The following is a 20,655-nucleotide window of genomic DNA, read 5'->3' as shown; positions in this document are numbered from 1 at the left end:
AGGGTATAGAGTTCCATTAGTCGAAACAGGTCAACGTTTTCTAACCTGCTGTGATTCATTCCAGTTACTTCTGGTATGCATATCTATGATTTTGCATAGTTAGAAACCCTAACAGAGCTAAGAATAGTAATCTAATTAAACAGTGAAGCCATGGTTTATGAGTACTTAATATTTGCCAGGCAAAAAGATTCACAGGTATTTTTGAATCCTCACACTTGTCTTGGGGGATGGTTATATGATTATTCCCATTTTATTAAATTTTTAAAAATAATTATATGTTTGAATTTGTACTTTTCAATTAATTAGGTACCAGTTCGTAGTTGTGGCACGCGGGATCCTCAGTCTTCATGGTGTATGCAGGATCTTGAGTTGTGGCTTGTGAACTCTTCACTGGGGCATGTGGGATCTGGTTCCCTCACCAGGGATGGAACCCAGGTCCCTCCCGTGCATCGCGAATATGGAGCTTTAGCCACTGAGCCACCAGGGAAGTCCTATTCCTATTTTGCAGATGAGGAAACTAAGTATGAAGGAGGTTGACTCACTGTCATCCTATTTGAACTTTTTCCTCTTCACTATATTAAACAGGGCCTGCCAGGTTGAAAAGCAGCATCAACACGATTGACAGCTGAAACCCGACCCTCTGCACCACACCCAGAAGCCCTGGACAACTTCCGGCTGCCCCAGGGTGAGGAGGGAGCTTGTGGCCCTACTCAGTGCTGGACAGGTAGGGGGAAAGCTGGACCATCTTTGCAGTTCAGATCATCACCTGGAAGGGTCTGTGGCATTGTGCCCTGGCCTCGCATCACAAAGGTCTTTGCGCGATGTTCTGGCTTCCAGGCTGTGTGGCTAAGTGTCGGGAAATGAAGGCACATGGAGGCCGAAGGAGGGTCTCACGGCTGCTCTGAGTTCCAGCAGCTGAGAAGCCTGTGGCTGGTGGCCTTGCCTGATGGCCCTTTATGATGTCATAGTCTGGCCCATGTTAGACTCTTCACAAATGTTATTGGATGGATAGATGGATGGACAGATGGTATTACTTAAACCAAGCAGCTGTACTCTCTCTTGCTTGATAAGTGATTAATAAAATAAGACATTCCCAGTCTTTCTTTTTATTAATAAGTCAAAAAGGGAAAGGTGAAAGTGCATATATATGTATGTATAACTGATTCACTTTGCTGCACATCTGAAACTAACAGCATTGTAAGTCAACTATATACCAGTATAAGATTAAAAGAAGGAAAGTTGAATGTATGCAAATGTGTGGGAGTATATACATGTGGGAGAGTGTATAAGTATGTATGTGAGTGTGTGTGTGTGTGTGCTTTTGTGTGAACACATGTACCTGCCTAAGTACTTGTGACTCTGGGTACATGTGATTGTGTGTACATATATGTGAGAGTGTCCTTGGGTGTGTCTGTGTATGGGGTGTGTGAGTGTGAGTTTGTGAATGTCTGAGCATGAGGATATGCACGACAGTCACCTACACACGAACCTTCAAACTGCAAACTTTGAAAGATACGAATGTGCATCTAGTTCCAGCAAGGAGCCAGAACCCATGCCGTCAGCATCAGGCGTGAGTGAACTCTTAGCTTGCCCTCCGTCTCCTGTTGCTGACGGCCCGTCAGCTCTACCGTCTCCCACCTCCTCTCCCTCCTCCATCAGGAACTCTTCTGGCCTGTTCACTCCGTGCCAGCCCCTGTGTGCCAGCTATTGTACTGTGCTTTACTTTCATAGGTCCTCTAAGATTAAAAATGTTTTCCTAATTTTCTGTTTGTTTTTTATGAATTATTTATGTGAAAAGTATTATAAACCTATTGCAGTACAGTACTATATAGTCAACTCTGTTAGTTGGGTACCTAGGCTAACTTTGTAGGACTTATGAACAAACTGGACTTATGAACACGCTCTTGGAACGAAACTCCTTTGTACGTAAGGGACTTACTGTATACAAGTGTGAGTGTGTAAGAGTGTCTGTGTGGATGTCTGTGACTCTGTGACTGTGTGTGCGAGGGCATGAGTGTGAGACAGCATGGATGTCTGTGTGTGAGTGTGAGAGAGTGCGTGACTGTGGAGGGGTGGTGATGGAGAGGGGGCAGGGCGCTCTCGCTGCTGGAGTGCCTGCTGCAGCTGTCTTTTCTCGCTTCACACCGTCAACAACGCTACGTGGTGGATACGACAGTACGCGTTGACCAGATGTGGAAGCAAGATTCAGAGAGAGTAAGTACTCTTGACCCAGGTCATCCTGGTGAGATGGCAGAGCTGAGTCTAGACAATGTGATCAATAAAGCTGGTGACACCAATATAGTATATTAATGCCTATATATGGAATTCAGTAATGACGATCCTATATGCAAGGCAGCAAAAGAGACACAGATATAAAGAACAGACTTTTGGACTCTGTGGGAGAAGGCGAGGGTAGGATGATTTGAGAGAAGAGCACTGAAACATGTATATTACCATATGTGAAATAGATGACCAGTGCAAGTTCGATGCATGAAGCAAGGCACTCAAAGCCAGTGCTCTGGGATAACCCAGAGGGATGGGGTGGGAAGGGAGTTGGGGGGTGGGGTTCAGGATGGGGGACACGTGCACCCGTGGCTGATTCATGTCGATGTATGGCAAAAACCAGCACAATATTGTAAAGTAATTAGACTCCAATTAAAATAAATAAATTAATAAAAAAAATAAAGCTGATGACCTCACCACACGGTGCTGGACAGCTCAGCAGGACAGTGCTGGTCCTGATGTGGCTTCTGGGCAAAGAAGCTGGGAGAAGACCTCAGAGGAGGACTCAGCTGCATTCCTCCTGCTGAATCCTGGAGGAGGAAGCCAGGGCAGGAAGCTAATGAGGGGTCTCTGGGGGGCTGGGGAGGGCATGGGTTGGAACCAAAGATGACAGCCTGTGTGTGAGCACTCTTGGGAGATTCAGAAGGATGGCGGGAAGAGCTCAAGGAGCGCTCTAGCCTTCCTGCAGTGTGGCTGGGAAGATTTCAGTGCACGGACATTTCCACGAATGCTCAGGCCTTTCTGCCTGGCCCCGCATGGGAACAGGCTTTAGAGGTACTGGCTGGACCGTCCCCTTTACAGAAAGCATCTTGCCCTTCCCCAGCCTCCTTACGGGAAGACTCAGAAGGAAGGGGAAGTCCCCAGCCCAGATGGAGCAAGGCCACAGGCCAAAGGAATGAAAAAAGGCATTGTTTGTAAAGTGTAAAGAAAATCCTTCACCCCTTCTCTTCTAAAATCCCAGTATCCATGACAACTGGACCGAGGGAGGAAGATGGTGGTCCCCTCCCCGCTTCATTGTCTCACTTCTAGTTGCTGCAGCAACTGAATATTCGGGCAGCCAGATCTGCAGGCGCTTTTCTTCTTTCTCAGTTCCCCTTTATTTCGTGCCTTCCTCCGTGCCAGTCTGGCTTTGTCTTTCACTGGAGAGTTCTGTGAGAACTGGGATGGGCAAAGTGTCAGGCTCTTGGTGCTGTGGAAAATCCTTTGAGATGGGAGAGGTCGCTGGAACAAAGACGCTGGGGAACAAAAAGCCCTGAACTGCTTCACCCCTGAGAAGGAGGGTCTGGGGGTCTTTATCATCTTAAACCTTGTGATTTGAGAGTGTCTGACTTTGCCTTTCCCAGGCATGGTTTGGCAAGGAGACACAGAGATCCGGTCCAGGAATCTGGCTGGACAGCAACCTCTGAAGAGGGAACTTCACATGGAGACAAGGCCTCTTTAACTTAGGTGCTGGTCTTTCTTCTTTTCCCATCTTTTTCTATTATTTTCCTTTTCTTTCTCTGTCCTTCCTCCCTCTCCACCTTTCTTCCTTCTGTCTCTTTTTCTCATTCTCTCTCTCTCTTTCCTTCCCTCTCTTTCTTTAATATGTTTCCGGTTAATACCCTTCGCACTTGAAGAAATTCTAAGTGGTTAGCTAGAGCTTCAAAATCTTGGAGCCGTCAGTTCCTTTTCATAATTTGTCCTAAGGAAATCATCAGACACTTGCTCAAGATACCTCCATGATCCGTGGGAGTGTTGCTATGTTTGTGAAACAATGGAAAAGTTGAAATGACCAGACATAATATTGGACAAATATGCTGTGGCTTATTTACACTGATCCACAAACTGATCATTTTTCATTCATTCTTCCTATTGCTGTATGTCATCTTGGGGCTGACTGCTGGGGATCAATGGTGAGCAAAACAGGTGTGGTCCTGGTTCTAAGGAAGCTTAAAGATGTAGTCAGACGGTGACTGTTGCAATAAATGTGTATCAGAGGGACTTCCCTGGCAGTCCAGTGGTTAGGAATCCACCTTTCAATGTAGGGAATGTAGGTTCCACCCCCCGGTCGGGGAAGTAGGATCTCACATGCCTTGGGCAACTAATCCTGCCCACCATGCCGAAAGGCCCACATGCCACAAGGAAGACCCAGCTCAGTGGGAAAAAAAAGGAGGCTGATGATTGTTTAAAAAAAGTGTGAATCAGAAATCATGGCCAGTGCCATGATAGAAAATAATAGGATAGGAGAAAGGATGTCTTCGAGGCACTGAACCTCCTCCAGGGATGGGCAAAGATTTCTCTAAGTGGCAATGATCTTCAAACTGTGGTCCAAGGATGAGACAGAGGAACTTGGTAAATGGATGGAGTGAGGAAAATGCAGGCTGGACAGAGGACTTTTGCTTTTACTCATTTTCTTGCAAGGAGACTTGTAGGTTATTAACTTGAAAAATTATTGTTAAACCTTTTTCTACCTTAAAGGAATAAAGTAATAAAATATTTGTTGATATGAAATGTTCTTCGCTTAAGGTGGACTAGTAGAGGCACTGTTAATTTTAAGGTCATATTCTCATATCTGAAGTTATTCCTTCTCTGCCTGCAGGACCATGGCTGTGAAATCTTTGCTCCCTGGTGTAGATCCAATTAACATCCGGACGAGCAGCTCAGCCCGCAGGCAGTAGTCTTGGACCTGCTTGGAGAGCTAACTTCCCTGCTCAGCAGTGGCGTCTTTGATAACTCTGTTGATTTTGATTAGGAAGATAATTCTTTAAAAAATGTCTGGGCTTGAACATTTTACCTTATTTTATTGTTACTGATAATAGCAAGATACTAAATGGTGTAAATATATGCTTTTAGTTTTGATATCTTTATGTCCTTTCAAATGAGTTGAGAAGAAAACTCTTTGCCGCAGTTTGGCTTGTAGGGTGTATGAGGGTGTGTGAGTTGCATTAACAAAAGACCCCACAGGTTTCAGTGGCTCAACACCTAAAATAAGACAGAAGTTTAGTAACTTCTTAAGGTCTCACAGCTAAGAAATTAAAGGGCTAACACTTCCACTTCAACCAGTTTGACTCCAGAACACCTGTTTTTCACTTCTCTGCCATTTCCATCCAACATGCTAAGATGACTCCAAATGTTATTTCTTGCCCCACTTCCTCATACATGGGAGAGTCGTCTATCCGTATTCTCTGGCGGTGTGCATCTAACTGGGAATGCAGAGGTGGTAGATACCTCAGATCAGGTAACGTGCTGAAAGTGAAAGTATGAGTCACTCAGTCACTCTTTGAACCCCATGGACTGTAGCCCACTGTCCATGGGATTCTCATGTAGGCTCCTCTGTCCATGGGATTCTCCAGGCAAGAATACTGGAGTGGGTTGCCATTCCCTTCCCCAGGGGATCTTCCCAAGCCAGGGATCGAACCTGGGTCTCTTGCATTGCAGGCGGATTCTTTACCATCTGAGACACTGCTTAAAACTTGTCCTAAGCCATACTGGTGAAGTCACAGGTAGGCTAGGACATGCTGAGCTATTGCACAACACAATGTATTAATGTATATATGTGTAATCTAGAAAAGTGGTGTTGATGAACTTATTTGCAAAGCAGAAATAAGGACACAGACATAGGGAACAAACGTATGAACACCAAGTGGGGAAAGTCAGGGAGGGATAAATTGGAAGATTGGGGATTGACATATATATATTATATATATGTATTTATTCAGTTCAGTTCAGTTCATTCACTCAGTCGTGTCCGACTCTTTGTGACCCCATGAATCACAGCACGCCAGGCCTCCCTGTCCATCACCATCTCCTGGAGTTCACTCAAACTCAAGTCCATCGAGTCTGTGATGCCATCCAGCCATCTCATCCTCTGTCGTCCCCTTCTCCTCCTGCCCCCAATCCCTCCCAGCATCAGAGTCTTTTCCAATGTATTTATTAGTATGTATAAAATAGATAACTAATTAGAAATAAAAAAAAGAAGGTGCAATCTATTTGTAGGACATATATTACTGCTACTGCTACTGCTACTACTGCTGCTAAGTTGCTTCAGTCGTGTCCGACTGTGTGTGACCCCATAGACGGCAACCCACCAGGCTCCCCTGTCCCTGGGATTCTCCAGGCAAGAATACTGGAGCGGGTTGGCAAAGTTAACCTTAAAAATGCACTCCAATATACCTTAGGTGCAGACAAATGCTGTTTGACTCCACTTATATGCCATACCAAGAATAGTCAAATTCATAGAGTCAGAAAGTACGCTGATAGATGCCAGGGGGAGGAGCGGGAGGGTCAGCTTAGGAAGGTGAAAAATTCGGGAGATGGATAATGGCGAGATATGCACAACAATGTGAGTGTCCCCAGTACCACTGAACTGTGTAGCTGAATATGGTTAAGATAGTATGTTTTATGTTATGTGACTTTTACCACGATGAAAAGTCATTTAAAAAATACATATTATAATTGCCAGAGAGAATGTCTCCATTGGTACCACCCTGAACCATCTCGTGCGTGACGCACCTGGGGAAGCGAGGTGCTAACTCTAGAGCCTGGGCGGTGTGTGTGTACAGACTGTTCTAGGACCTTGCTGGTGGGTATCGCACAGGCTTGCTTCAGGCACAGGCTGGCTCTTCCCAAGGACACTCAGGATGAACTTCCCAGAGCTTCCCCGGAGCAGCACGGGGCACAAACCTCCCATCACCAGGGCACCATTAGACGGTGGAGCACACTGCCTGTGACCTCCACCTCCATCCTACCTGGCGGCCCCAGCCAGGGAGGCAGAGCGGGGAGAGGGGAAGACTGAGGCTTTCTGAGATGCTGTGGGAAATCTGGACAGCAAGGCCATTAGGCTTGTTAGCACAATGCCGTGTCTGTCCACATGAGAAGGAAACAGGATCTGACTTAACCCTCACGTGCGGGGACATAAAGGAATTCCCAGGCCTCCCTCTACTGTGAGCCTGAGGCAGCAGACAGACCTGGTCTGGGGCTGGCTTGGTCACTTTGGAGTCGTGTGCCTGTGGCTACAGAGTTTTGTAACCCCGATTTCCTAATTTGTCAAAGGGACTAACAACACTATACATGTGTGGTTCTTTTTCCAGAACACCTGTCTTCAGACCCCAAATTTATTGGAAAGCAATGGGGAGTGAGAATAAATCAATCATCCTACCAACCTTGGTCTCATTCGACATTCTATACCCGAAGAAAGTGCTTATGCCAGAAAGTTCTCTGACTTTGGAAAGCTGACAGACTCACTGGGCTCATTTTACAAGATTCCATTCGTGTGACACACCCGCTATCAGAGTTCTTTCCCTTAAATGAACTGCCATGGTCGGGAAGAGCTCCTGGAGAAGGAAATGGCAACCCACTCCAGTATTCTTGCCTGGGAAACCCCATGGAAGCCATGCCCTCAAGTTTGTCCTAGAAAGAAGCTTTCTGTTACTTACTAGTACTTCTCCCAGTCACAAAATAGCTAATACCTTCCCTAGGCACCCACCCCACCCCATGGCAACTTCTACACAGAAACTGGTACTGGGTCCCCTAAACCCAGCGCATGCCCAAAGCCATCCTTTATCTTTCTCCCGTTTCTCCAGCTGAGCTGCCATGGGAAGCAGTTAAAGTGATGAGAGAGTGGGATGGAGGCTGTTTGACAGGAAAGTCCTAAGAAAATTCAAGAGCTGAGTCTGCGAGAAGACTAGTGTTCCTGAAAAGTTGCATCACAGGCTGGCTGTCATCACAGAGAGATTGACTGACAGCATCGGATCCACTCCCTACCCAATCCGCCTTGACTCACGAGAGGCTGACATGCTCAGTAAATCTTGGCAAGTTCCTTTTTTACAGAGACCTTTGGGCAGTAAGGGTGCACTAAGCTATGCTAATTTCTTTCTGAACATAATAGATGGAGCAAACACAATTACTTGCCTGCATTTCATTTTGTATGTAAAGAAACTAGAGTGTAATTAAAATCACTTTAAGTGAATCTAGTAAGTTATGAAAAGTTATAGCCAGTGAGGTAAGAGTGTGTTCTTTGGTAACTAGAACTATTTAACCAGGGGGCAGGGATTCTTTCATACGAGACTGAAAAAAAAAAAAATCTTAATTTGTCTGAGGCAGAAATTCCTTGGCTTATGTTTCTAAGAAAACCCAGCAGAGAATGTGAAACTAGAGGAATGGAGGTTTCCTGAGTCATATAAGAGATGGCGCTTACTGAGGCCTCCCCGTGTGCCAGGTGCTGGCCTCAGCGTTTTACCTGGGGATCGTCCACTTACCCTCAGGACAGCCTATGCTATAAGGAAGGTGCTGTCGCCCATTTTACAGATGAGGAAACTGAGCCCCTTGGAGCCAAAACTGAAATCCAGGCAGCTGGACCCTGTGCCCTGAAACACTGTGCTCTTTGCCCTAGTAGCTAAAAGGCAGGCAGGTTACTGAGGATAAAAGTTGGGTCTTAATCATTATGCAAAACACAGTAAAGTGAAACGTTCACAGAGCCCTGAATGGACCCTGAGAGCTGAGGTGCCGAAGCTGCTGAGCTGTAGTAATGTTGCCTTCAAGAGTCTGGATAAATGTTGAACTGAAATCAAGCATCATTACACGAGTTGTCAGGCCTGTCTCCCTGGTTTACTGACATTTTTCTTATTTCTTTGGTCTTCAGCTGGGTAAACCACAGAAAATGCATTTTCCTTGAAAAAGATTACCCAGATCATGGAAAACTACAATTAAACATGTGTGAAGCGATCCTGCTGGCGTTTAACTTAAAATCCCAAGATGTGTGTTCCGAGGCTGGAGGTGGTCAGCACGGCTTGACCTCAGTGCTCACTTAAGGGGCGCCCTCCCCTGTGGCCCCTTGTATCCCGCCCCCCCTCTGACCACCCCCTGGTGAAGCACGGATATCTTCGAACTGAAGTGGAGGTCTAACTGTGACACTCACTGCCCCCAGAATACACAGGACTCGAGTGAGCAAACGGCCTGTCCAGAGTCTACCCAACCTGGCCACAGGCGTGCCAGCAGGAACGCAGGGTGGGTGCGGGGCTGGGCTCATGGGCGTTCAGGATGGCAGGGGTGGGGGCTGCTGCTAGTGAGGTTGAATCAGGCACCTGGCACTCTCTGCTCCCACTGCTGGCGCTCGCAGCCCAGCCAGCCCGGCTCACTCCTGCTGGTTCTCTCAAGCCTGTGGAGGTCAGGATAAAGCCACCACTTCAAGAATAAGAGTTTGAGGTTTAGAGAGGATGAGTGATCTGACAAAGGGACAAAGGTTACCCTGGAAGTGATGGCATCAAATTTAAGTCTAGTATTTTTTTTTTTTTTTAATATTTATTTGGCTGCACCGGGTCATAAACACAGCGTGTGAGATCTTTGATCTTGGTTGCGGCGTTCGAACTCTTAGTCGTGGCGTGTGGGATCTAGTCCCCTGACCAGGGATCGAACTCCTGGTCCCCTGCATTGGGAGCACAGAGTCTTAGCCTCTGAACCACTAAGTCTAGCTCTTGATCACCGTATCTCGGCCCAGCAGGGACCAGGGGAGAGGACAGGGAGACAGAGGGGTACTGTGTGAGCGCGTGAGTGAGGAACGTGGGTTAGAGGTTTCCTCCGTGTGAAGACAGACAGAAGGCATGTCTTTGGCTCTGCTTGAAAATGCATCTTGCTTGGCAGAAACTTGGCTTGCTAAAAAAAGTCCCCAAACTCACCCTCGAGGTACTGCTCTCCTGGCGATGTGCGAGCTTTTTCTGCCCTACTCTGGTGCAGCTGGACTCAGTGTCTCTTGGGCGGGGACACTTGCTCGTTGCCTCTGCTGCTAAAGAGCCCACATTTGGGACAACTGTGAGGTTGGGTCAGTGGAGGCAGCTAGGAGGACCCAATCATTCACAGAAATCCCTTCAGGAGGACTTGGAAAACCGGGAATTGAGGAGATAACTTCTCCTAAGATCTAGTGGTTGTTATTGTTCAGTTGCTAAAATGTGTCAGACTCTTTGCGACCTCATGGGCTGCAGCCCTCCAGGCCTCCTTGTCCTTCACTATCTCCCGGAGTTTGCTCAAACTCACGTCCATTGAGTCGGTGATGTTATTCAACCATCACTTCCTCTGTCATCCCCTTCTCCTGTCCTCAATCTTTCCCAGCATCATGGTTTTTTCCAATGAGTTAGCTCTTCACATTGAGTGGCCAAATATTGAAGCTTCAGCACCAGTCCTTCCAGTGGATATCTAGGGTTGATTTCCTTTAGGATGACTGGTTTTATCTCCTGGCTGTCCAAGTTCTAGTGGTAGGTGGGAGCCAATACTTTTAATTTCTTCTCACTGATTTTTAAAAACTTAAGTAATTCCAAACTATAAGCTACATACAGAAAAGGACACAAAACAAAGCTATGAAACGAAGCAAACAACCATGGGGTCAGGAAATAGAACATTTCAGCATTTCCAGAATCCTTCTCACGCCTCTTCCTTTCATCCCCCCTTCTTCAGGCCGAAGGTAACCACTCTCTGACTTCTGTGGTAATTATTTCCATGCGTTTTAAAATAATTTTACCTATCAGACATTCATTCCAAAATACTATCATTGAATTTTGCTTCTTTTTTATATATCAATAAATATCTGTTTGAAATATTATTTCATCTTATTTCCTGTATTGACTTTTTAGCTTTCCCCTCTTTGTATTATGTTTTGCATTGGTTACTGTAGCAAAAATTATATTATGCTTGTTTAATTAATCACAGTCACATTGGAATTTATATTGTATCACTTCAGAAAAATGTAAAAACTTTGCAATGGGATAAGGTAATTTCTCCCCATTCTTTGTGTTATTGCTATCTTAAATTTTACTTGTACTTATTTTAAAAATTCCACAATACACTATCGTGATTTTGCTTAAAATGCTCAGTTGTCTTTTAAAGGAATTTTAAAACACTATGTTATATTAACCTGTGTGTTTACCATTTCTGGGGCTCTTTACTCCTTCCTTAGATCCAAGTGCCCATTTAGACTCACTTCCCTGCCACCTGAAGTTTTGTGAAGTGCAGGATAATTGGCAAGTGGGTTCTTTCAGTTTTTTTTAAATTCAAAAAGCCTTTATTCTGCCCTCATTTTTAAATGATAATTTTTCTAGATTTATAATCCTGGATTACTGCTGCTGCTGCTAAGTCACTTCAGTCGTGTCCGACTCTGTGTGACCCCATAGACGGCAGCCCACCAGGCTCCGCCGTCCCTGGGATTCTCCAGGCAAGAACACTGGAGTGGGTTGCCATTTCCTTCTCCAATGCATGAAAAGGAAAAGTGAAAGTGAAGTCGCTCAGTGTCCAACTCTTAGTGACCCCATGGACTGCAGCCTTCCAGCCTCCTCCATCCATGGGATTTTCCAGGCAAGAGTACTGGAGTGGGGTGCCATTGCCTTCTCCAATCCTGGATTAGCAGACATTTTTCTTTCAGCATTTTAAAGATGTTAATTTATCAAGAAATTTATGTTATCGTCATTTAAAAAATATTTTGACATTAAAAATTGTAAACTTTTCAGTATTTAAAAAATGTTTTATTGTCTTCTAGCTTTTATTTATTTTTCTGATGCAAAATCAATGCTGTTCAAATCATTATTTCCCTTTAATGTCTTCTTTTTTGTATTAATTACTGTGAAGATAGTAATTGAGCATTATAATATATTCTTAAGATATAATTAATTAATATTAATATCATAATATACATTAGTGGGTTGGTAGCAGAAGGGAACTTTTACTTTTCCCTTCACACCCATCCAGACTGCTTCACTCAAGCCCATGCCAAATTGGCCACTGGAGGCATTTGAGTTTGTACTCTTGGTGTTGGCAAAAGAGGACAGAAAAACAAGGAAGGCATGGTTAATTCTATCTGTGAAGATGAGCAATGAGAAGACTTTTGATGAGTTTGGAAAATGTGAAATGGACCATGAAGTTAGCAAGACTTTGGCACTGCTTGGGATGTTCCTGTGGTCAATTAGGCAGGTCAGGCTTCCTTGCTAGAAACCTGACTGATGCCCTGGACATCCACATCAAACACCAGATCCAGTGAATGACCCCCAAGAACCTCTCTAGTCCACATCCCGTTCTCCCGTCTCCACCCTCCTGGCGCAGGACCACGCTCTCTTTACCTGGAGAACTTGTATTCCTTCTTAAGGCCTTGCTTTTCAAAGTGCGGCTTCCAGACTGGCAACACTAGCACCTGGAGTCCTTACACAGGTAGGATTTCAGGCCCCATCCTGTGCTGTGCTAAGTCGCTTCAGTTGTGTCTGACTCTGTGCGACCCCATAGACGGTAGCTTGCCAGGGTCCTCTGTCCACAGGATTCTCCAGGCAAGAGCACTGGAGTGGGCTGCCATGCCCTCCTCCAGGGGATCCTCCCATCCTAGACCTACTGATTGGAGATGAACAAGATCTCAAGATGATTTCTAAGCACATTTAATTTTGAGATGCATCCTTACAAGTCAGTGGTTCTTGAATTTGTCTGCACATAACCCCCTTACTGGGGGTGTGTTAAAAAATTCTTTAATCCCTCTCTACACCCAGGCCAGTTGAATCAAGTCTCTCCTGGGTAGGACCAGCCACTGGAGTTTGTGAAAATCCTGCAGATGATTTCAAGGTGCAGAGAGTCAGTGCCTTAGGACAGGGGTTCTCAAAATGGGCTATGTGTTTCACTCACCAGGAGGTTTTGTGCAACTGCCAAACCCAAGCCACCCCCAGGCCGGTTAAGCCTCAGGGCCCATCGGACACAGGCCTTGACAATCGTGAAACTTTTTAAGTGACTGCCGTGTGCACTTAGAATTGAGGGCCAGTGCTTTAGGGCTCAGCCAGGTGTCTCTCCCTCCTGGAACCCCTCATAATATATCTTCTCCCCGAAGGATGGGTCAGGAGCCCTCCGCAGAATTCCCACAATGTCCTGCTCCTGCCTGCAGTCTGTCTCTACGCAGTGATCTGGGATGTGTCTGTCCTCACCCACATCAGGAGGCTGGGAGCTCCTAGAGAGTAGACATTTCTTCGATTTTCTTTGCCTTCCTTGTGTCTCCCACAGTGCCTGCATATAAAATGTACCTGAGAGATTATTATTATTGTTTTTGTTATTCTTCCAATCCTATGGAAGAATGGTTCTGTGGTCAGGGCTGTGGTGCAGAAATCTCCCCCTGGAGCAGTGGATGTTCAAGGTGAGGAAATCCGGGAGGCAGGCAGGGAGGCTAGGAGGTGACAAAGGACTAAATGACGGTGGTGACAAAGGACTAAATGACGGTGGTGGCAAATGCAGGCACCAGAGAAGGCCCACTGAGGAGGACATCATAAGGTAGAACTGAGGTAGGAGATAGGTCAGCCCCCGAGGCAAACAGCTGTAGCTGGTCCTCTGTGGACTGATAACTCCAAGACGAAAAACAGCAGGGCCATGGTGGGATCAGGCTGGGTCTTGCTCAGAGAGAAGAGACTGCTTATTTCTCATTCTCAACGTTAGGAGACTTCCCCAACCATACATGTGCAGAAAGGCTCCTTGGAGGTTAGAAAGGGAAGGGGGCACCACCACGTAGTAAGTGATGCTAACTACCCACAGGCCTTTGCAGTAGAATCCATCCCGGCTAAGAGATGCATGTGCACACATGAGAGGATCCTGAGATACACCAAGTTCAGACTCTGAATCAGGCAAAGCAAGATGATTGGCCAGAGGAAACCCAGAAGACATGCCCCATATAAGAGATTTAAACTGCCAGAAGGGCACGATTCTCTCTGTAAGTCCGCTCATGTGTCTATCTACACATACTAGACTTGTTTCACAACTTTCTGTCTTTGTGGGAATTCTTTTCCACAAAGCCGCAGAGCCAGGGCCTTGTCACTGACCACTGGTCTAGTGGCTAGGATTCAGGGCCTTTCCTCTGAGACCTGACCTCCATCTCTGGCCGGGAACTGAAGCCTTGTTTCAAGCTGCTGCAGGCTGAGGCCACTCAAGATCAGAACCAGGAGGAGTGTTACTTTGCTGGGAAACTGTAACTAAACGGTAGAAATGTATTGTCTCACGGTTCTGGGGGCTTCAAGTCCAAGATCAAGATGTAGGCAGGGTTGGTTCCTTCTGAGCTGCAAGGAAGCCTTTGTTCCACGCTTTCCTTCTAGCTTCTACTGGTCCACTGGCCATCCTTGGTGTTCCTTGGCTTGCTGCACATTGATCTGTCAATCTCTGCCTTCATCTTCATGTGGAGTTCTCTTTATATGTGTCTCTGTGTCCAAATTTCCCCTTTTTATAGGGATGTGAGTCATATTGGATTGGGGGCTCTCCTCCTCTAGTTAACCTCATTGAAACTAATTACATCTTCATGTGTGCATGCGTGCATGCTCAGCTGTGTCCAATTCTTTGAGACCCCATGGATTGTAGCCCACCAGGCTCTTCTGTTCATGGGATTTTTCCAGCAAAAATACTGGAGTAGGTTGCCGTGCCCTCCTCCAAGGGATCTTCTCAACACAGCAATCGAACGCACGTCTCCTGTGACTCCTGCATCACAGGAGACTCTTTACCTCTGAGGCACCAGGGAAGCCCTAATTACATCTTCAACAACTGTATTTCCAAATAAGTTCATATTCTCAGACACTGGAGATTAGGATTACAACATGGGAATCATTTTGGCGGTGGGAGGCACAATTTAACCTGTAACTGCAGATATAAAAATTCTTGTGTGAACTGTGTCACGTGCAAGGACTTGGAATTCAGGAATTTCTGTTTCTCCAGTTCAGAGATAAACCAAATGTTTGCTGTGAAATCAACACACCAGTTCCTAAGCTTTGGGCAAAATTGTAACTTATACAAAGGAATTCTGGAGATGTTGACAAAACTGGAAAAACAGATGTCTCTAGCCAACGTGAGATCCATGTGAGCTGAGCGGAAGCTTGGGAAATTCAGGTGAACAATACATAAATAACGGGTCTGGGTTGTTTTTTCACTTGCTGTCTACTTTCACTGGCTAATTCACTCCTGATGCTTTTGGCAGACTTAATGCCCTGAGATTTCACAAGTGAACATTTACAGGATGACGGAGAAGCAGAGAGATGATTTAAAACAACCGTATACATGCTCCTGACAAATTACACTGGATTTAAGTCTCCCCGCCTCCCTACCTCCCTTTCCTCCTTCCTTCTCCCTTCTTCCTTCCTTCCTCACACTGCTTCTTTTCTATTTATTCTTTTCTTTCTTTCTAGGATCAATTGACAGCTCCTGCCTTCACTTGTTAATTGCTCTTTAGTGATTTTGTTTGCAGCAATTAACTGTAGGGCAGGTTTGGTAATTCGTTCTGTAATTAGAAGCACTTCTGATTAGAAAGGTGTTTCCTTTTCCTGTATTAGGAGCTGTTGCCTGCATTCCCTCAAAAAAAAAAAAAAAAAAAAGCCTGTACTTGGCTGGGGGTGGCTAGAGGGGAGTCACCAGCTAAACACAATTCACAGCAGAAAAGGGGCCTTCAGCTAAGGAAGGATAGCACCTTGCATTCTGCTTCCAGAATCCTCTTTTGCAGCTGCGAGCAGATCTGACAAGCGTGGAGGGCTGCTCTCCCAGTTAATAAGTCCCAGATCTTGGGCGGGCCCTCCTGCACCTTTCCAGTCTGCAATCTGGATAATGTTATCCAGGACAATTCAATGCCTGCCAGAAAGGGATCGTCTCCCAAAAGGTTGTCTGTCTGCTGTTTTTCCTTTTTTGGGCCAAAGGGACTTTCAGGAATTTATTATTATTTTTTTAAAATATAGTTTATGTTCCAAATGGGAACACCTGTAATCTCTTGTCAAAACAAAAGTTCAAAAAAACCCCCCAAACCCCAGAAACTCCCAAACCTATGAATTGTCTTCTTTAAGATTCTCCATCTGCCTTCCCAGACAAAAACCACACACACACACACAAACACACACACACCCTAAAACCACACACACACATACACACACACACACACAGACACACAGCCTTACAGAGTTGAAATAAAACCCAAGTGAAGATCTCCAACTGGAAACAGTTGCTGCCTGCGGATCTTATCCATGGGATCAGCTTGGAAGAAGTTGGGGGTTGTGTTTGTAATCTGTTGTTACCAGAAGTCGAGCTTCTGGGAAGAAATAAAAGGATCATAGGTTTTGATTTGCTCTTCTGCATTTTTAGTCTTAACTTCTTCTTTTCTTCCTGTATCTTTGAGGGCTCTGGATTTTGAATCCACACCAGAGGGCCTACTTTCAAGGGACCAAGAGGAGTCTGGGAACACTCTTGCTGGTTGGATTGGTGACTAGTGGCTGGGCTCCAACAGCTCTGCAAACAGTAAGGCTATTTTCTGTGCCTCCCTGTCTCAGGCCCTGCGGTCAGCCCAGTGTGGACTCAGAGGTTCAGATTCATGTGTGGGGTTCTTCCGGTCTGCCCAGAAGTACTCTGAACACCCCAAACAAGCAAACATCTCAGCTCCAGGTCTGAGGAGGGGATTGTCTTTGAAGTGGTTCAATTAAGGTATGATACATATTCAAAATTGCTTTTTATTTAAAAAAATTTCTCATGAGTTTGGTACTCTATTTCTTCATATATCTATTTTGGTTTTAGGACTAAAGCTGAGCTTTTCTGCCAGATTTTTGATTAAAATTGATGTTTCCATGCAGATGGTGTGCATGTCCCCTAAGACCTGGAAATGGGCAGGTGTGCAGAACTGACAAAGAGCATCTGGAGGGAGGAAACAAACACGTCTAAATTATCATCAGATCTGAGCTGCCTCACAGAAGGGACTCAGGAACCCTTTGGCATCCCTTTGGGAAGATGGCTGCCTCAGACGCTTCTGTTCCAAAGTCTTGTTTCCAGAGGAAACTGTGACCACCTGGCTTCCTAGCAGGGGACTCAGTCTACCTGGCTGTGGGGTTGCTTTGTCCTTCTCAGTTCACTCTTGGAGTCTTGGAGCAGAGGTCTTGAAACAGGAGGAACCCCCTGCTCCCCACAAAACCCTGCCCTGCCCCCAGCCAATACCACTGAACATCTAATGTCAGATAGAACATGCTCCTGTTGTAGGCTTATCAAGGAAACCTAAATGTCTGGGGATCACTTAAGTCTCTGAGCAACAAATGGAGGATGCTTGCGGACTTGGAAAGAGTAGCTTGCCCATGTGTATACTCCCTTAATCTCTGACAATCCACAGCGCTGGGTTGAAAAGACAATTGGTATTCTCTCCCCTCTTCTCCTCCTTCTGAGGTTTCCTTCCATGCAGTGATGTGAAGAGTAGGTAAAGGGGGCCCTCATGGACTCTTGGACACAGTTGATTCATTGGGATCACCGTGAAACCAGAGGGAGAAAGGCACCTTACCAGGAAGTGTTGAGCAAGCAAGCTCAGTGGAAGTGTTTTTTTTTTTTTTACAGTTAAGACCCTCCTCGGAGAAAGACTCTCCAATTTGCACATGCTACTTCCCAAACTCACTTCTCCCCTCTCACTTTGTCTATAATTCCTGCTTCTTCATGGAAACATACTCTTCTTGCTGACTGAGTTATGTTCTTTAAATTCCACTCTCTCAACTCCACTTTTACCCAAAATATCACACACAAGATATTTCCAAATATACCTGTCTACCTCCAGGGCCACTTAGAAGATCAAATGTTCTCAAACATACTTAATCTAAAGCTTTCCTCTCATTTGAGTGGCATGCATTTCCCCCTTTAATCAGTGCTACTAACGGGGTTGGCGAGAATTCTAGGAAAAGTGCTAAGATCCCAAGAGCATCTGCATTGTTACTGCACAGATCTAAGTCCAAGTGTGAGCTCTGCCACCACAGAGCTATGAGGCTAGAGGTCTCAGAGCCTCAGCTGTTACACCACAAAACTGAAGATAATAATAATGCCCTCATCACAGGGGTGTTGAAAGGATTAGGTAAAGATGACAAATGCTATTTCTAGCATGATATCTGTTACGTCCAAACTTCTAAGCAATTTGAGTTCCTCTATTTCTTTGGAGGAACTAGCTTGCTAAACACATAAAGCCCCACTCCCACCAAGAATCTGTTTAGGTTTGGGACAGAAACCCATTGAAACCAATGGTTTAGGGACTTGGCACATTTTACATAAATAAATGAGTTTGGATTATATCCTCATTTGCTAAAAGCCCAGCAGATCTCACTGTTGTTGGGCTTTTATAAAATAAATGAAGGACTTATACTGAGGAAGGCAATGGCAACCCACTCCAGTACTCTTGCCTGGAAAATCCCACGGACAGAGGAGCCTGGTGGGCTGCAGTCCATGGGGTCGCTAAGAGTCGGATATGACTGAATGTCTTCACTTTCACTTTTCACTTTCATGCATTGGAGAAGGAAATGGTGACCCACTCCAGTGTTCTTGCCTGGAGAACCTCAGGGACAGGGGAGTCTCGTGGGCTGCCATCTATGGGGTTGCACAGAGTCGGACACGACTGAAGTGACTTGGCAGCATACTGAGGAAGAAGTGTGTGAAGAAAATACGTGATCTAGATTTTAAAGCAAAAGATCGACCTTGAATGAAATATCCAGAGTTGACATACAATATCTGCATTGTTCCACTCAGGGTTCTGATAGACCTTCATCTCGCTTCAATCAATATTTCCATAAGTCTATTGGAAGGACTGATATTGAAGCTGAAACTCCAGTATTTTGGCCACCTGATGCGAAGACCTGACTCATTTGAAAAGACCCTGATGTTGGGAAAGATTGAAGGCAGGAGAAGAAGGGGATGACAGAGGATGAGATGGTTGAATGGCATCACCGACTCAATGGACATGGGTTTGGGTGGACTCCGGGAGTTGGTGATGGACAGGGAGGCCTGGCGTGCTGTGCGGTCCATGGGGTCGCAGAGTCGGACACAACTGAGCGACTGAACTGAACTGGTAACAGTCCTTCCTTCTCTCATCTAGTCTTGAACCTTCACCAAAGATCTTAGTAAAACCTGTTAGAGAATTGTTGTGAGAATTAAATGACAGAATGGCAAACACTTAGCTGACATCATCAGCAAATGTAGCTCTAATTATTTCTGCAACTTGAAATAGAAGGTGAAGAAAGCAGAGCTAGATTGTGTTAAATGTAGGCTCCTAATTATCTTGATTTCCTCTGATCAGCAATTCTCAACTGAGAAGGGTTTTTCCTCCAGGAGACACTTGAAAATGTCGGGAGACTTTCTTTTTAAACTTTTTTTTTGTATTGAGGAAGGGAATGGCTTACCCACTCTAGTATTCTTGACTGGTGAATTCCATGGACAGAAGAGCCTGGCGGGCTAAGTCCATGGTGGGTCCCAAAAGAGTCAGACATGACTGAGGTGACTTAGTACGCACACATGTGTGGGAGGAAAAGATTTTTCTTTCTTCAGTAAATTAGAGCAGTGATTGCAAGTCCTAGGTTTAGCAAGTGTACCTACCCAAGAAAATATACAGAGCTTCATAAAATTGTCTTTGATCTTAGCAGCTCAGCATTTTTTATTATGATAGTGACAGACTAGGCCTATTTTTATGCTTTAATAAAAAACATCTTGCTGAAAAGTTTAATGTGTTTTTTGAGAAACTAAACTGCTCTAAAAATAAAGTATATTAAAAAATGTCTAATGTGCAAAAGAAAGTCTAATAGAAAAGTGATGTTGCTCAATGGAGATTTGTGATCCGTCTTTGATTCTTTTCTAAGTGAAGAGTTATGGTCATATGAGTTCCAGGAATAAGACTTATTTCAAATAGGATTATTCAGATTCTTTACATCTTTTCTAATCATTGGATTAGCTGGAAAATCTCATTTGATTTAATCGAGTATGGAAGTAAAACCCACAGCTATCATACTCTCTGTGTGCGTGTGTGTGCAAAGTCACTTTAGTTGTGTCCCATTCCTTGAGACCCCTGGCTCCTCTGTCCACAGAATTCTCTAGGCAAGAGATCTAGAGATCTCTAGGCAAGATCTACTGGAGTAGATCACCATGCCCTCCTCCAGGGGATCTTCCAGCCCCAGGGATCGAACCCATGTCTCTTGTGTCTCCTGCATTGGCAGGTGGGTTCTTTACCACTAATGCCACCTGGGAAGCCTATCATACTCTCCAGGGGATTACAAATCTTGAATATCTAGGTCAGATTAAGTATGTGTTCTTAATTCTTTTGCTACACCTCTCACAATTCTGCACTTACTACTTTGTTGATCACTTGACCATCTTAGGCCTCAGTTTACCCATCAGAAAAAATTAGGGGTTAGACAAGAAGCCCCCCTAGTTCCTCATGATGCTGAGATTTTATGTTCTTGTGAAGAGTTCTTAAGTGTATATTCTAGTCGGGTTGGAGCAGAGATATATTTTTGGGTGCAGGTCACTATGTTGGTGGGAGGGACTTCTCAGGTGGCTCAATGGTAAAGTATCTGCCTGCCAATGCAGGAGCCACAGAAGATGTGGGTTTGATCCCTGGGTCAGGAAGATCCTCTGGAGTAGAAAACG

The 20,655-nt window shown here is 45.2% G+C and overlaps 1 long non-coding RNA gene across 1 annotated transcript; it reads left to right on the top strand.

Moving 5' to 3' along the window:
• Positions 1-584: 584 nt before the first annotated feature.
• On the top strand, positions 585-19,686 carry LOC138984356 (uncharacterized). The gene is made up of 3 exons (XR_011461620.1): positions 585-724; positions 16,554-16,704; positions 16,851-19,686. It is a non-coding gene; the product is annotated as an uncharacterized lncRNA (long non-coding RNA).
• The last annotated feature ends 969 nt before the right edge of the window (positions 19,687-20,655 follow it).

Source organism: Bos mutus, chromosome 21, assembly GCF_027580195.1.
Source record: "Bos mutus isolate GX-2022 chromosome 21, NWIPB_WYAK_1.1, whole genome shotgun sequence".
NCBI classification, from domain to species: Eukaryota; Metazoa; Chordata; class Mammalia; order Artiodactyla; family Bovidae; genus Bos; species Bos mutus.
The sequence above is the reverse complement of the archived record's forward strand: the minus strand, read 5'-3'. Positions and strand labels throughout refer to the sequence as shown.